At 43.4% G+C, this 15,694-nt stretch overlaps 1 protein-coding gene across 2 annotated transcripts in view; it reads right to left on the minus strand.

The window, feature by feature from the left end:
* Positions 1-532: 532 nt before the first annotated feature.
* Positions 533-15,694, minus strand: part of LOC119187814 (tRNA methyltransferase 10 homolog B) — a 109,229-nt gene continuing 94,067 nt past the window's right edge. Inside the window, exons 9-10 of one of the 2 annotated variants that reach the window (XR_012887167.1) lie at positions 12,160-12,246; positions 533-4,795 (exon numbers count right to left, since the gene is read on the minus strand). The gene's annotated coding sequence lies outside the window, so the exon portion shown is untranslated. The remainder of the gene's footprint in view (positions 4,796-12,159; positions 12,247-15,694) is intronic. The other variant, XM_075878526.1, reaches the window with a different exon arrangement.

Raw genomic sequence — 15,694 nt, forward strand, 5'->3', positions numbered from 1 at the left:
AAATTTCAACTTTATTGCATATGCGTATGCCACGAATTCTCCATATGCCATAGAAGCAAGGACCTAGCAACAAAAAACGTACTTAAGAACTACGAAACATGTTGTGTATCATCTTCTGAGTGCGCACACACTGAATAAACAATATTATTGGAGAGAGAACTTACGTCACTAAGGCAAGGAAAAAGTGATAGTTGTTGCACATGCTTCGCATTCTCCTCCTTGAGCCCCAAAACAATTGGTTCTAGCTTAAAATACCTTGAACGAGACTGCGCTAGATGCTGAAAGCTACATGACCAATGAGTATTTGGCAGCCGGCAATATAGGTGGCTCACATTTCGTGACTTACTTGCTCGAAGGCTTTCAGTACGTCGAGAATTTGTGACATCCGGCAGTAAAGGGTTATCATAGGTAGCGCGTATTTGCAGAATTCTCGCGGCACCATGTTCACAAAAGAAATGCGCACATATTTCTCTTTATAAGATATTTTGGACCTCAGGGTTGGAGCACACTTTTCTGGTCCCTTCAGGTTCAGTTCTTTTTTATTTTTATTTTTTATTTATTTATTTAATACTGTAAGCCTTTCTCAGGCTCATACAGGGTGGGCGGGCAAATATACACAGTCGCGTACAAACCAGGCAATATCGCACATAGCGGAAGAAACAGAATCACAAGATGATGGTGAAAATAAAACTTGAACGATGAAAGCAATTGTACGAAATCATGGACAGGTCACAAAACATCGAGGTATCAGCAGGGGGTACAGTGATCAGTGTGTTCGGAAGTGCTCACAAACATCAAAAAAGAAAAGTTGCTTTTAGTCTTCATAAAACAGGCTTTCTACATTCCGAACAAATGAATCTGCAGAGGAAAGATTAACGCATTCACGTGGCAATTTGTTCTACTCTTCCACCGCTGACGGGAAGAATGAATATTTAAAAGTGTCACAGCGCGACATGAATGGTCTGATGCACTTATTGTGGTTGGTACGAAGGGAGTGATGGTTAGGCTGCTTTATATAGTTGTCTTTATCTATGTTTAAATTGTTGTGATGCAAAAGAAAAATAAACTTTAAGGAAGAGACACGGCGACGGGCTGCAAGGGTCGGCAAGCATGCCCACCTGCGCAGCTCAGTGACACAGTCATGCCTCGAATACTTAGAATAGATAAAGCGAAGGGCCTTGCGTTGGACGATTTCTAATTCGTTGGAAAGATATTTTTGGTGGGGGTTCCAAACAATGCTGGCGTACTCGAGGATCGGCCTTATGATAGATTTATATGCTGTCAGTTTTACATTAGAAGGCGCCAATGCAAGTTTTCGATGCAGAAACCCTAGCTGGTGATGGGCTTTTGTGTATGTGCTGCTTATATGTGCATCCCACTTCAGTTTACTTGTAAAGATAACGCCCAAGTATTCAACAGCGTCGTTTCTTGCAATGTTTGTGCCGACCAAATTGTAACTAAAATGCTGGATTGTTTTTCTGCGAGTTATGCTAAGGCAAGCTGTTTTTGACACGTTAATTTCCATTCCCCACTCAAGGCACCAACATGCAATATTAGCTAGTTTGGTATTAAGTCTAAGCTTAAGCTGGTCATCAGTTGTGCGGATAGTGGTGTAGATCATGCAGTCGTAAGCGAATAATCTCATTTTAACGTTAGGCTCAAGGCACATATAGATATCATTAACATATATTAGGAACAAGATGGGTCCTAAAACGGAACCTTGTGGTACTCCGGAAAAAACTTCCAATAAATCAGAGGCAGTGTTGTTTACGGTTACATACTGGCTTCGATTTGATAGATACATTTTTATCCATGCTATTATGTTACTGTTAATACCAATAGACACAAGTTTGTCAATCAATTTACTGTGAGGCACCTTATCAAAAGCTTTGGCGAAGTCTATAAATATGGAGTCGGTTTGCAATTGTGAGTTAATAGTAGTTACGAAGTCATGCGTTATTTCCAAGAGTTGAGTAACCGTAGACAGGTTTTTACGAAATCCGTGTTAGTTTGGGTGCAATAAGTTGTTATCTTCTAAATAAGTAATTATTGCCTTGTTGATTACATGTTCCAATAATTTACAGCAGCAGCTAGTTAGCGAGATAGGCCTGAATGTTTCTATGGACAGCTTGCTCCCGCCTTTATCAATTGGAATTACCTTTGCACACAACCAGTCTGCAGGTAAAGAAGCTGTTAGCAGGGATGCTTTAAAATTGCTTCAAGGAAGGGACATAGTTGCTCTGCGTAGCATCGAAGGAATACATTTGAAATAATGTCAGGACCCACTGATTTCTTAACATCTATCTGCAACAGCAGGTTCAGAATACCTTCCGTAGTGACAACGACATCGGGCATTAAAAAAGGACGCACTGGAGCAACAGGGCTGCTTGGTGCGCATGCGCGTGTAAATAACGACCGAAGATACCTATTGAAAGCATTGGAAATGGCCTGCGCGTCCTTTACGATAGTACCCTCAATTTCTACTTCAGTTGTTGGGTTTTCCAAGAAACGCCTTGTTGCCAAGAAACGCCAAAATTTTTGCGGCTGATCCGTCATGAAGTGAGATAACGTATGTGAAAAAAAAGTTTGTCTTGCATTTCTAATTTCCGCCTTAAGCTGAGATGCAAGTTCCTTTAAGATAATTGGATTCCTCTTTTTTCTTGCGCATCCTCTGTACCCTTCTTTTAAGGTGAATAATACGGCGATTGATCCATGGTGTTTTTCTTTGTGTGCGTTTTAGTTTCGTTGGGATAAAATTTTGTTCACAGTACGTAATTATTTTTTTCAGTTGAATCCACATACCATTAACACCCTCACATTCCTCTAGAGAAAAAGTCTCTAGTGCTGTGTCGAAGTAATCAATAACACAAACATCATTAGCTCTGGTGTAGTCTTTCACGGCTATCCGTGAATTTGTGCCATCGGGTTTGGTATTGAAGCATTCAAGGTTAAAAGTTATGATTAACATTTTGTGGTCAGATATTCCATCTTCTACAGTGGCTTTACCGGATAGGTTATCGGAAAGAAAAGCTAGGTCTAGTATGGAGCGAGTGTTTCCTTGAATTCGGGTTGGTTCCTAGACCAACTGGGACAATGAAAAATTGAACATTAAATTGTATAATAGCTCGCTGTTGGCAGTATTTCTAGTACTTGTTAAGTTTTCCCAGTCAATAGCGAGATTGAAATCTCCAGTAAGTATTAATTTGGTACGGGGGGTAACCTTATCAACCAGATAGTCATGTACTTGTAAAAGGTAATCATCAGACGCATTTGGCTTTCTGTAGATGCCACCAATCAGTACTGGAGCATCGTCAGCAAATATTGTGCACCAAACGCTTTCGTGATTCGCGATACCCTTTTCTCTACGATATTGCAACCACGTTTTATTGCAATGGCGACCCCACCCCCGCGACCGTCACGATCTGACCGAAGTAGGCAGTATGAAGAAGGAACAATTTCAAAATCAAGAATGTCTGGGTGCAGCCACGTTTTAGTTATCACGACAATATCAGGAGTGTACGAAAATAACAATTCTTCTAGCTCGTCAGTTTTGTTAACAATGCTACGGGTATTCAAACATACCAATGAAAACGGTGTGGCGGCTTGCGGGTGTCACGCGTTGCTTTTCGCGCGAAAATCGTGACGTGCCCTTCTCAGGGAAACTCTTGCATTTTTTGCTTCAGCCCATACATACAAGTCGTCATCTATCTTTAGTTTATCGAATACAAGAGTAACCTTAGCACCAATGTCCCGATCTTCCTTTGCTGATTGCCATAGTTTTTTGCGCAGGTCCCGAACTCGTGCGGAAAAGTATTCGGATATGGATATCGCTGTTACCTTCAGTTTGCCGCAATTACGAAGGACTAACATTTTTTCAGAGAAATTGTACAGCTTAAGAATTACTGGCCGCTCTCGATTTTGTGTTTTCCTGCCAATTCGGTGCATGCGTTCTACAGATGTAACATTCACCTTGAGGATGTCTTTAAAAATGCCCTTAACAATCCACTGTTGTAAATCTGCATTTTGTTCGTTATCACCCTCTTCCACGCCATAGATTATTATGTTATTCCGGCGGCTCCTCTTTTGCAAGTCTTCTACCTTAACTGATAGCTCTCGCACCAGTTTATTTCTTTCTACGGTCATCACCTCATGCTCGGCGAGATTATCCTCGAATTGCTGTAGGCGAGCTCTTTTTCTATGGTGGTTAATCTTTCCTGTACGTTGCCTACAGTAGTTTCTACGTGTTTTAAGTTTTCGGAAAGAGCAGTGAGCACTTTATTGATCTTTGTTTGTTCCTTTAGAATTTTCTTGAGGAGCTGGCTGTTTAAGGTGGCTTCTGAACCAGACTCTGAGTCTGAGCGGGGTCCAGGGTTTAACTCCACATCACCTGATGTTAACAGCAGTAGCCTAATAACAAGCAATCACACAATGAAGAAAGCAGACTCTGTGGGCCCGGCAGCTCTACTAAAGTGAGCGAATCGTCTCTAATAGAGCAGACAGAATGTTTGTCACCCACCAGGTCGAAAAGGTAGAAATTCATGAGCAACCGGTCGAACACGGTGCTGCCAAGCCCACTGAAAGACTGCTGAAGATGGCTCCGGGTTTTATGCTGAAGCTCAAGCGTGTCCGCTGACGTCACTCGGTTGACCACATGGTAGGAGAGGGGCACTTGAGGCGCTGCTTTCCATGATGGTTCTTCGTCGACGGGGCTGTCCGGCGCAGGCGCGACGATGTTTCCCTGCGGTGGAAAGAGTTCCGCCGGGCCAACGACGGAATTCACCCGCAGCAGGGCGATCTGGACGAAAAAGTAGAAATTCATGAGCAACTGCCCGAACAAGGTGCTGCCAAGCCCACGTTCAATGAGTCTATCGTAGTTTCAATTTGTTGTACTGCACTTTATGCTTACATTTCTTGCAGCACATACTGAATCAACATGACTTGCTACTTGAGACATTTTCGCATCTTTCAAAATGCAGAATAGCAAAGAACAAAAATGATCACAGCATATCTACGGAGTGAATGATGAAGAGTGGGGCTGGAGGGCTTCATCACTAAACCGTGAACCATGCCCGAATATCGCCCACTACATCATCAAAAACGTGACAAACAGTGTATATTTATACAAAAAATTTCAATATTCGTCAGTGATAGCTATACGTTGCTTCCGTTCCCCATTCATTATGACGGCTTTGCGGTCGGTGAAGTGGTGGACCAATGATAAGGCGTAATGGGATGTTTGCAAGAACGAAGTAGTGGGCAGTTTGCAATGGTGGAACTATAGGCGTTCTCGTACAAACAAGAGATGGATACAGTGAAACAGTCTATGGTTCTTTAACACGCACCTGGATACAAGTACACGACCATCTTGCATTTCATATTGGCTACGTCTCAACAGTATTTGCTTTATGGTCGGTGAAGTGGTGGATTAGTGATGGGTCGTAGTAAAGGGACATAGTGGAATGTTTGCAAAGACGAAGTAGTGGGCAGTTGGCAAAGGTGGAACTATTGGCGGTCACATACGTACATACAAGGGATGGACAGACCCAGGTTTTTAGAAGTTTTGCCTCTAAAAAAAAGAACTAATTTAAGACAGACGGGTGTACTTCATATCATATTTTGAAGGCCAACTGCAACGAAATTGTTCACACCTCAAAAAGCCGATTTATAGGCAGTCTGGCTGGAGTCAATGCCTGCCAAATTTCACCTTCAAAATGCAAGTGGTTACGTAAGAAAAAAATCTCAGCAACAACGCAATTTTTTATACTAAAAAACGATGCCATTACAGCTGACAGGAAGCGACATAGCAGCTCAACAGACTGACTGATGCAGGCGAATTGTTTGCTCCACGCTACGAAGTAAGTGCTTTGCAGCCTCGCCCCAGAGTTTTTTCTTTAAATGGTAACGAAAAAAAAACGCCAGACCTGCACGCAAGGCACGGCACAGTCACAGCGAAAGCTAAACGAGCGGCCTTTCAGAGCATTTTCCAAACACTCATTTGGTAACTACTACAAGCACACTTGCTGGGTACCCACTATGGAAATAATAATTTCTCGGTAGTAGGCCTTCATTTGCTATGCTATCCTTCGGCATTCTTCTGAGAAGCGTGGTATCTGCTAAGCACTTGCAAATAATTTGGTGCCAATTGTTCATGCAGTGGCTCAACGTGATGAGAATTCATGCCTGAAGTGGGTATGCACCACAGTTAATAGGTGATCAGGAACAAGCTTTTGTATCGGGTTGGAGCATTGGACGACTGACTTGTTTTGCTATTCGCATTGTGTGACGCTTGGTTGTTCTTCTGCTGTTCTAAAACGCTTTATAATTCATATTACCACGATTTCTTTCTTTACATCAAGCCTGCCTAAGGCAAGTTTGGGAACAAGTCCCTAGCACGGGCACAGCTCAGTGGTCATTCTGCTTCTGAACGCCGGTCGGTGCAGACGCAGGATGGAAAGCTCATCCCGAGCAGCGACAGCGGCCGACGCCGGCCGCGGTACAGCGTCTCCCCTTGTTCCAAAGGACTACAGGATTATTCTGCCTTCATTGCCATCAGGTGAAGCGATGCGTCGAGCAGTAGCTCTACACTGCGACGTCAGCGGCCGACCGTACCGCACCGACGACTTCAGGAAACCTCTCAAATATTTAGGCGTCATACAGCAAGTAAGTGGCATCGGAGCATATCAGATGTCGCACGTGTGGCTATTGAACATGAAGACCGTGGAAGCAAAGAAAGCGCTGACAGACGCAGGCGTTCTTAAAGTTAAAGACCGGGCATGTCTCGTCATTGACCCGACGCGGCAAGAGGTTAAAATGAAATTGCACTGGCTAGCGTTCGATGTTACAAAAGACGCTATTCGACGTGCCTTCTATGAATACGGCGACGTCAAGGAGGTGACCGATGACCGATGGAGAGTCGAGGATTTTGAAGGAGTTGAATCGACCAGTCGTGTAATACGCATGCAATTACGAGATGGCGTTTCTGTGGATCAACTGCCCCATCAGGTGCGTATTGGCAGCAGTACGGCACTGGTCGTGGTGCCGGGAAGACCGCCTTTGTGCTTGCGGTGCCGAAGTACGGGGCATATGCGACGCGATTGTAAGGTCCTAAGGTGCAGCGAATGCCACTCTTTCGGTCATGAGCAGGACGAGTGTAACCGTTCATACGCACGAGCTGCAGGGCGACGACCAGAGACTCAACAGAGTGAACTTCTCATGGATGAGGAGGAATCTGAACAAGCGTCTTTGCCTGCGACACCACAGAAGCAGACGATATCGGACGACACGCCGGTGCTGAAGAAAAGCAAGCAAGTTTATTCAGCCCCGGACACGAACGCCGAACGGAAGATGGGAAGTCAAGCGGCCCCAACGACTAGCGAAGAGACGCGTCCTGCGCCTGCGATGCACGCCGCGTCGCAGCTGCAAGCAACGCGCCCTGAAACGCCGGCGTCCCAGGCCAACGCTGCTTCGACTCCTCTAAACTCGGCTTCACAGCACTCTTTGGCGAACAAAACACACGAAAATGAGGATTTGCCTAGTGATCTGGATACCTTAAGCATGGAATTAGAATCGGCGTCTGCAAAACACCGTCGCGATTCAGACGACGGTGCTCAAGTAGACGAAACGCAAGTAAAGTCGGAAGTGCAGTGGAAGGTGGTCAGTGGAGGCAAGAAACGAAACGCTGCCCGACAACGGTCGTCGTCACTCGAACGCGACGATGGCCGCTCAAACTAAAGGTGAACAACATGGATCCACCCTGGACGACGAGAGCCCAATAAGTGAACGTGCAGGGCTCTCAGCTTGGACCCGCTCACCGATCACGTCGCTGAGCGGGTTCGTGAAAGCAGCGACGCTCAATGTACGAGGACTGGCTTCCAGGAAGAAACAGACTCAGCTCTACAGACTAGCCATGGACCAAGACCTGGACATTATTGCAGTTCAGGAAACCAAAGTGGAGAGCGTGGACGCCACCGAGAGCCTACTGCAACGTTTCACCGGACGTTACACCGCCAGCGTCAGTCATGCAGTTGGTAGGTCGGCAGGGTGTGTGATCTTTGTGCGGAATAGTTTAGGTGCCAGTGTTTTGAAAACGTCACGTCTGACTCATCCGGTAGGTTTGTTGTATGTGATTTGACCTTCTTTTCTCTTAATTGGCGAGTGATTTGTTTATATGCACCTCTTAAAGTTGATGAACGGTGTGTAACATTCGACGAAATTCGTACTTATTGTGAATGCGATCGCATAGTCATCCTTATGGGAGATTTTAATTGTGTGATCAGTGCCGATGATAAAACAAGTACATCCAATTTCAACGACTCAAGCACAGTCGCGTTAACGAATCTAATTTCTGACTTAGACCTTGAGGATGTTGCAGAGTGTATTGGTAAAGGACCAACACTGTATACGCATTTCCAAGGCTCCAGTCATGTGCGCCTAGATAGGGCCTACGTATCACTGGATTTAATTCCAATTATCAGTGAGTACAATGTCCTCCCTATTTCATTTAGTGATCATTGCTTAGTATCATTTGTAATAGGTAAAAGAAATAGACGTAGACCAGTATTTAACTGGGACACGTGGAAGCTCAATTCTAATCTCTTGGAAGATGAAAAATTTATGGACAGTGTTCGAGAGGCGTTGGTAAACATAGATAGTGGAGACCAAAAATACGGAGTGAAGTGGGAACAATTTAAACAGAATATAAAGTTGATAGCTATAGAACGCTCATGTGTAATAAAACACGGAAAGAGTGAAGAAGAAAGAACCCTATGTTTAAATCTCAAAGAACTGCTAGCAGAGGACAGCAAAACGCCAGGCTTATTCACAAATGATATAAGGTCAGTAAAGTCCAAATTGGAACAAATTGATGAGGAGAAGTATCGTGGCGCACAAATAAGGGCAAGGGCAGAGAAAATGACCGTAGGAGAGAAACCGACCAAAAGAATGCTTGGTCTCGAAAAACGAAACGCTCAGCGGAATGTTACACATCAGATTGAATACATGGGTAATGTACAAGTGAACAAAGGTATATAGAGGATGCTTTCAACGAGTACTACACCACTTTATTTGAAGTAAATGTAGATGAATTCGAGAATGAATTTTTAAAATTAATGCCAAAGGTTGAGGACTGCAGGAAAGACAGCCTAGAATGTCCTATTTCTGAACCGGAAGTGACAAAAGCAATCATTGCTCTCCATTTGGGAAAGTCCCCAGGACCTGATGGCTTAACAGCCGCATTTTATAAGGAATTCAAACACGAACTAGCACCGATCCTGGCAGCGGTTTTTAACGAAGCCTTAGACATAAAGACTCTGCCACCTTCTTTTCTGCTATCTCATACTATTTTAATTCCAAAAACTGAGGACGCAGTTAAATTACGCGAAGTGAAATCGTACAGGCCAATCAGTCTCTCAAATATCGACTACAAGATTTTGATGAAAGTGCTAGCAAGGAGACTGCAGACAGTTATTAATAACATTGTAGGCGACCACCAGACATGTGGGATTAAAAGGCGCACTATATTCACAAACATTCACAAGGCACGAAGTGTATTGGAGTGCTGCGATGCCACAAATGATCACATCGCGATGATCCAGATAAATTTAGAAAAAGCATTTGACCGAGTACCGCACGAAATTCTTTTTCTTTTGTTAGACAATGTCAATGTTGGCAAATTTGCCAACATTGACATTATCAAGAATTACTTAAGTAATTCTTGATACAGTTCGAATGGCATATACTGGATGTAAAACTCGGCTAATCATCAACAAAGTTCTTGGGAAACGAATTAATGTCAGACGTTCTGTACGACAAGGCTGCCCTTTGTCTTCCCTCCTATTTTCAATTTATATAGAGTTATTTTGCCAAAAAGTCATGAAAAGCAATAACATAGTGGGGTGCAAACTACAAGAAGCTGAAGTACGGGTACTGGCATACGCAGATGATATAGCTGTGTTTTGTAAAGATTATGATAGTATCGCTGAAACCATAAAAATTGTGAACCTTTATTGTAATGCAAGTGGTAGTTTGGTAAACTGGAGAAAGTGCCTGGGTTACTGGCACGGCGAATGGCCTGTGACTCCACAATTTGTGGCTGGTATTTCATGGACTACTACTCCGGTACGATACCTAAGTGTGCCATTATAATATTATTGTGACAGTGAACCGTACTGGCGGCGTCAGGCCGTGGAGCTACGAAAAAAAGCTGAACAACTCAATGGTTTCCAGCTATCAATTTTCGCCAGAGCGACATTTTGTAGCGTATTTTTAGTCAGTAAGCTCTGGTATGTCCTTCAGGTAATGCATTGTTCACGTGTGAATCTACAGAAGCTTCATCGAATATTTGCTGTTTTCTTGTGGGGTTCTTCTTGGGAGCGAACAGGTAGAACTAACTTATTCAGACGAGTTCGCTCTGGAGGACTTGGTCTGTGTCATTTGTACCTTCGTCAGTTAGTTAATCGGTTTATGTTTTTCCGAAATAATCGAGACCCATTCATACGTACTGTTATACAGCTTAGGCTTGGAAGACGGTTGCCAGAATTTGTGGTAGCATCTGTTCACATGAAGGCAAGTATTAGAGGTTTCTTAAAAGAAGTTGTTGATTCATGTCTCTTTCTAAAAACGCGTTTTTCATTGGAATACCTCAGTATGGTTTCGCGTAAAAAGTTATACAAAGATTTAGTAGAAACAGTTCTTCCTGTTCCCCTATACAGAGCATTATACCGTGTAGGCCCAGGCCAAAATGTCTTAAGCCGTGTAAAAAAAATGGAGGTAACACCTGGAGCGAAATCCTTTTTCTTTAAGTTGCACACTGGGACCTTGTCCGTGAAAACATGGATGCAAGAAAAAGGCTTATTCGTTCCTTGGGGTGTTGATTGCCTTCTCTGCAAAAAGCCGGAAACAATTGAACATGTTTTCCTGGACTGCTGGGATGCAATCTTTTTCTGGGATGTTCTCCAAAGGACTTTGAAAAAGGATCTGCCTCTCGATGCCTATGGCATCAGATTTCTACCAATATCAAATGAAGAAGGAATACCTTTCGACCTAGTTATGTTACTGGGCCTGCACGGTATATGGCAATCTAGAATGGCGGTGCGCCATGCTGATGTTAATGCACGTCCGGTTAGGCAATATTTCTTTCAATCTGTCTGTTCGTTCGTGGAAGCACAAAAGGTTCAACAAGAGGTGCCCGAATGGCTTCATCAAGTAGAAAGCCTTCTACAGATGAAGGAATTTTAAAAAGCCTGTTAAATATGATGCTTTTTACCTCTTTTTTTTTTTGTTTCATGTTTCTACTTTGTTTTATGTATATATGTTTGTGAATGTTGTATGTAAACAGGCAATAAAGAAAGAAAAAAAAGGGCACAGCTCAGTGGTAAAATACTGGGTTGGCATGCAGCAGACCTGGGTTCGAGCCACACTCTGTCCTTGGTACTAGATTTTTTTTTTTTTTCTTATCACGTGCGATAGTGGTTATGTACACCGACGGCAGTGGACAACAACAGCTCTGCGCGTGGCCCAAGTTGTGATTTCATAACAGCTTTCGCTGTAAAAGCAAACAATGTCAACATGCACTTAAAAGGATACATAGAGACTCGTTAAAGCTCGCATCTAAATAACAGCTGCCCGCTTCACGCTTACCGTCATGTCCTGCTGTCTTAGCACTCGCTAGTTCACAATAAATGATGCCACTCGTTTACACTTTGAATATGCTAGATTCGTCAATAACCACGATTGATAAGACAGTGTTGTATTTAATGCCGATGCTCGGTTGGCCACATTCCCATGTCTGCCAAAACCGTCCGTGCATTTCTGTAAATACTTGTCTGATTGCACCCAAAACATTTACATTAAACCAAATGGAGCACAATTCGTTTTTTTTAATATAATACGTTTATGTGGTTAAATTGCTTTAAACCGAGCACGCAAAATTTCTGTAGAACTTTGCTGCTTTGACTACTCGCAACTAGAAGTGAGCCGATCAGCCTTCGGAGCTTTCATTACACGATCATGGATGGCGCAGCTTGTCTAGCATTTCGCCGGGCGTCATTGTGCTGGTTATGTTTTTGGAAAATCATTACGCTATAATTTAGTGAGTGAAACATGCTAATGCAAAAAATTTACACTATACTAAATCTACCCAATACCAATACATGTCATCACCGGCACTTCTCCAAACTCCGGCTGGCATCACTGTCACCATATGCTTGTCAGGGCTTCCCATTGTTGTATTTGCAGTGGTTGAAGGCTCTGCGTCAGGATTCAACATTGTTTCAGTATTTCAGCAGAGAGACACTAGTCATGTTTATATTCGTCATTGCTGAAGTGTGTAACGTAGAACACAGCACTCTTCAACACCTCTGATTCGTTCTGCCTCATTCTGATATCCTGCAGCTTTTGGAGTTTTTTCAGAAAAGGGGTCCCAGCCGTAACCCTCCAAACTTTGAATCTCCAAAAAATAAATTTTTAAAGATCACAAAGTATCGCGACGCACGCTTACCTTGGTAAATACGCGACACAACCAGCTGCACTATGGTGACACTTCTCTTTATTTGGACCCTAATCATATGTAGTAAAACACCAGAATGCCACAAAGTGCTGTCACTCAGACTCGTCCGAACTTGAGCCCGATGACGTCTCTTTTTCACTGGTAACGTCCCAGAGTGCATCGTCCTCCGTTCCATCCAATCGGTTACTTATGCAGCATTTGTGAAAAGATGGAAGTACGCCGCCTTAATGCAAAGCCCTTTCTCTTCATAAATCGGCGCACCCACGATGGCGATCCCTTAAATAGCACCCTCATGAACCCAGAGTCGCGCGCTATCTCGAGAGCTTTCACACGGATGCGCTCTGCTGTTACGGGTAGTGACCTTGCACTCAGCTCCCGGATGAATTCGGTGAGTAGTGTTTCCAGTTTGAGGTGCACTGCAGTCTCTCCACAAAAACAATGTTTTTTTTTTTTTTTGGCTACTGCAGAATGTGATTTGCTACTTTTGGCTCCTTCAATATCAGACTCTTTCCTCCAATACACCGAATTCCCATTGTGCCGCCAGGTTACCGTGCGCTTTGGCATACTCGATAACTTTTTTTCTTAAAGCCTATCATAAACTGCCGTCGACTACCACTCATTTCTGAAAAAAAAAAAAGAAAAGAAACAGCAGACTCACAGCAGATAACCGAGACAAAATGGCGCTGCTAAAACACTGCAGGCCTTGCCTAGCCTTGCCCAATGGGGCTGCTGCTGATGCTCACGATAGCAATAGAGCCTTTCGACTTCAGCTGCCCATTGTTGCGAGACTTCAACATTTTTTTCTGCAAACGAACGGTATACATGACGAGAGCCGACTTTTTATCAAGTGTTCCGGAAAAAAAAAATTCCACCTACATTCCGATTTTTGCAGTATATTCCAGTAGCCTGCAGCCCCACATTTCGTATTACAAAATAATTGACTCCTATAATAATCTGTTCGCAGAGGGGCGTCAAAGGAGAAAAAGAATGGACGCTGCTGCAGGCAGTTCTGCTCACAAGCAGTGGTGAGCTGCAATTGACATCATTTCCGTTTGTGTCCTATTTGCCCAGGCACACTGCTAGGGCTATGTGTCGTCTGCTACCTGACAATTAGAGCGACGATTACCAGGGCTGGGCTTAGATACATTGAAATTGTATTGCGACACAATACAAGATACTCAGACGAAAAGTATTGAAGATACAGATAGAAGATACTGCCGCAAAAATTGTATCCAATACGATACTTGCCAATGGTACCTTAAGATACTTCGATACATTGGCAGATTTGTTCATATAGACCAACACAATCAAGTAGCGAATGCATGTGCACAAAAATGAGGGATTGAAAATTTCTCAATATTGCCGTATTTCATTTTAATGAAATGTTTGTTAGTATCTCAAAAAATTTTGTCAAAAGGTAAGTTAGCCTAATTTCGATGAACTTAGTAGAGATTGATACAGCTGCTTAACAGCACAGCGTTGTGGACACTTCACTGACAGCAGTTCTTGCTTGTCATTTCTGCAATTGATTGGACTCACTGCTGAGCTTACCGGTCAGCTAGCGGATTGCCATTTAATCACATGAGCTTCAATAACAAGCCTGCGCATGTTGGCACAAATACCGGTGTTTCATTTCACCTTGTCCACAAAATAGTGTTTTGCAATACCGAATCACCGGTGTACAGCAGTAACAACGCGCAGCATTTTTGTGGAACATTGTGTATATAGGCAGGCCTGCAGTGCATAAAACTGCTATAACTTTTCTTTTTCTTCTTATATGCTGGCGTAAACCGTTCATTATCTATATACTCACTAATTTGAATCTATTTCTTTGGACGAGAGGACATGCGCGCCTCAGAAACACCTCAGACTTACTGTATTGTCACATGGTGTTGACTATAAAAAAAGCGACAGTCATTCTGGTATAAATTAAACTCACTACTGAGCTATCCTAAGCCCGAAAAACTAAGTAATGCAAAGTACAAACAAGCCCCGCCGCGGTGGTCTAGTGGCTGAGCTACTTGGCTGCTGATTCACAGGTCACAAAATCCAATCCCGGCTGCGGTGGCTGCATTTTCGATGGAGGCGAAAATGCTGTAGGCCCATGTGCTCAGATTTGGGTGCACGGTAAAAAATCCCAGGTGGTCGAAATTTCCAGAGCCCTCCACTACAGCGCCTTTCATAATCATATGGTCGTTTTGGGACATTAAACGCCACAAGTCAATCAAAGTACAAGCAAAGCATGTTGTACTCGGTAGCGGCAGTAGGTGTCCTCGGCCTTCAGTAATCTGATCGGCAGAATGCATCTTGTATTTATACAGCAGTGATCACACCTTTCCGCGTTATTGCTGATGCATGCGTAAGCTCGCGAATTAGCAAAAGTGTGTGTAATGCACGCAATCTGAAAAAAAAGAATTGTTGAGTTTTTACGTCCTAAAGCTATGATATGATTTTGTGGACCACAGCAGTACAGGGCTCCGGAAATTTTCCCCATGTGGTGTTTCTGGCGTGAAATCAAATCTAACTACATGCGCCTCTAGCATTTCACCTCCGTCGACATGTGACCGCCGCACCAGGACTTGCGCTTAATCTTAGCAGCACAATCTGAGACAATCTCGAAGTTTACGAAACATTGAAGGTGACTTGCGCCAAGCGGTCATAAATTTTTTGCGACTCAGGCCCAATCACAACAAAATGAAAATAAGAGTTAGTGGCAGCATAGTTGCACAAAACAATTACAACTAAGATAGAAAAGCAGTTGTTTCAAGCACTCAAGAGGAATAAGTTCAAATGCACGATACAGGTGGCACTCTTAATAGCTAGGGCAATTAAGCATGACGTATCGTCAACTTGCCTGTTAAAGGGGCCATATAACACTTGGAAACATCAGTGCCGACTGCATAACTCGTAGTGGCACTCGCTAGAACTATTGCGAGTGAAAATGACGACGAAATGTTGCCACCATATGATTGCATAAATGTAACGTTAAATTTGATTGCAGCATTGCATCACAATAGGAATTACCACTGAATTTATTTTTTCATTAGCATGATTTTTCACTCAAAGCGACAGAGAATAAAGCTCTCCGACTTTTTCAGCTTCAAAACTGCAAAGCTAGTCAAAGAATGCGCCTAACGCCATGTGCTGCAGGAAATGCGCCGGCAACACTCCGGCCGCCGTTATTTGAAG

The sequence above is a fragment of the Rhipicephalus microplus genome, chromosome X, assembly GCF_043290135.1.
Source record: "Rhipicephalus microplus isolate Deutch F79 chromosome X, USDA_Rmic, whole genome shotgun sequence".
NCBI classification, from domain to species: Eukaryota; Metazoa; Arthropoda; class Arachnida; order Ixodida; family Ixodidae; genus Rhipicephalus; species Rhipicephalus microplus.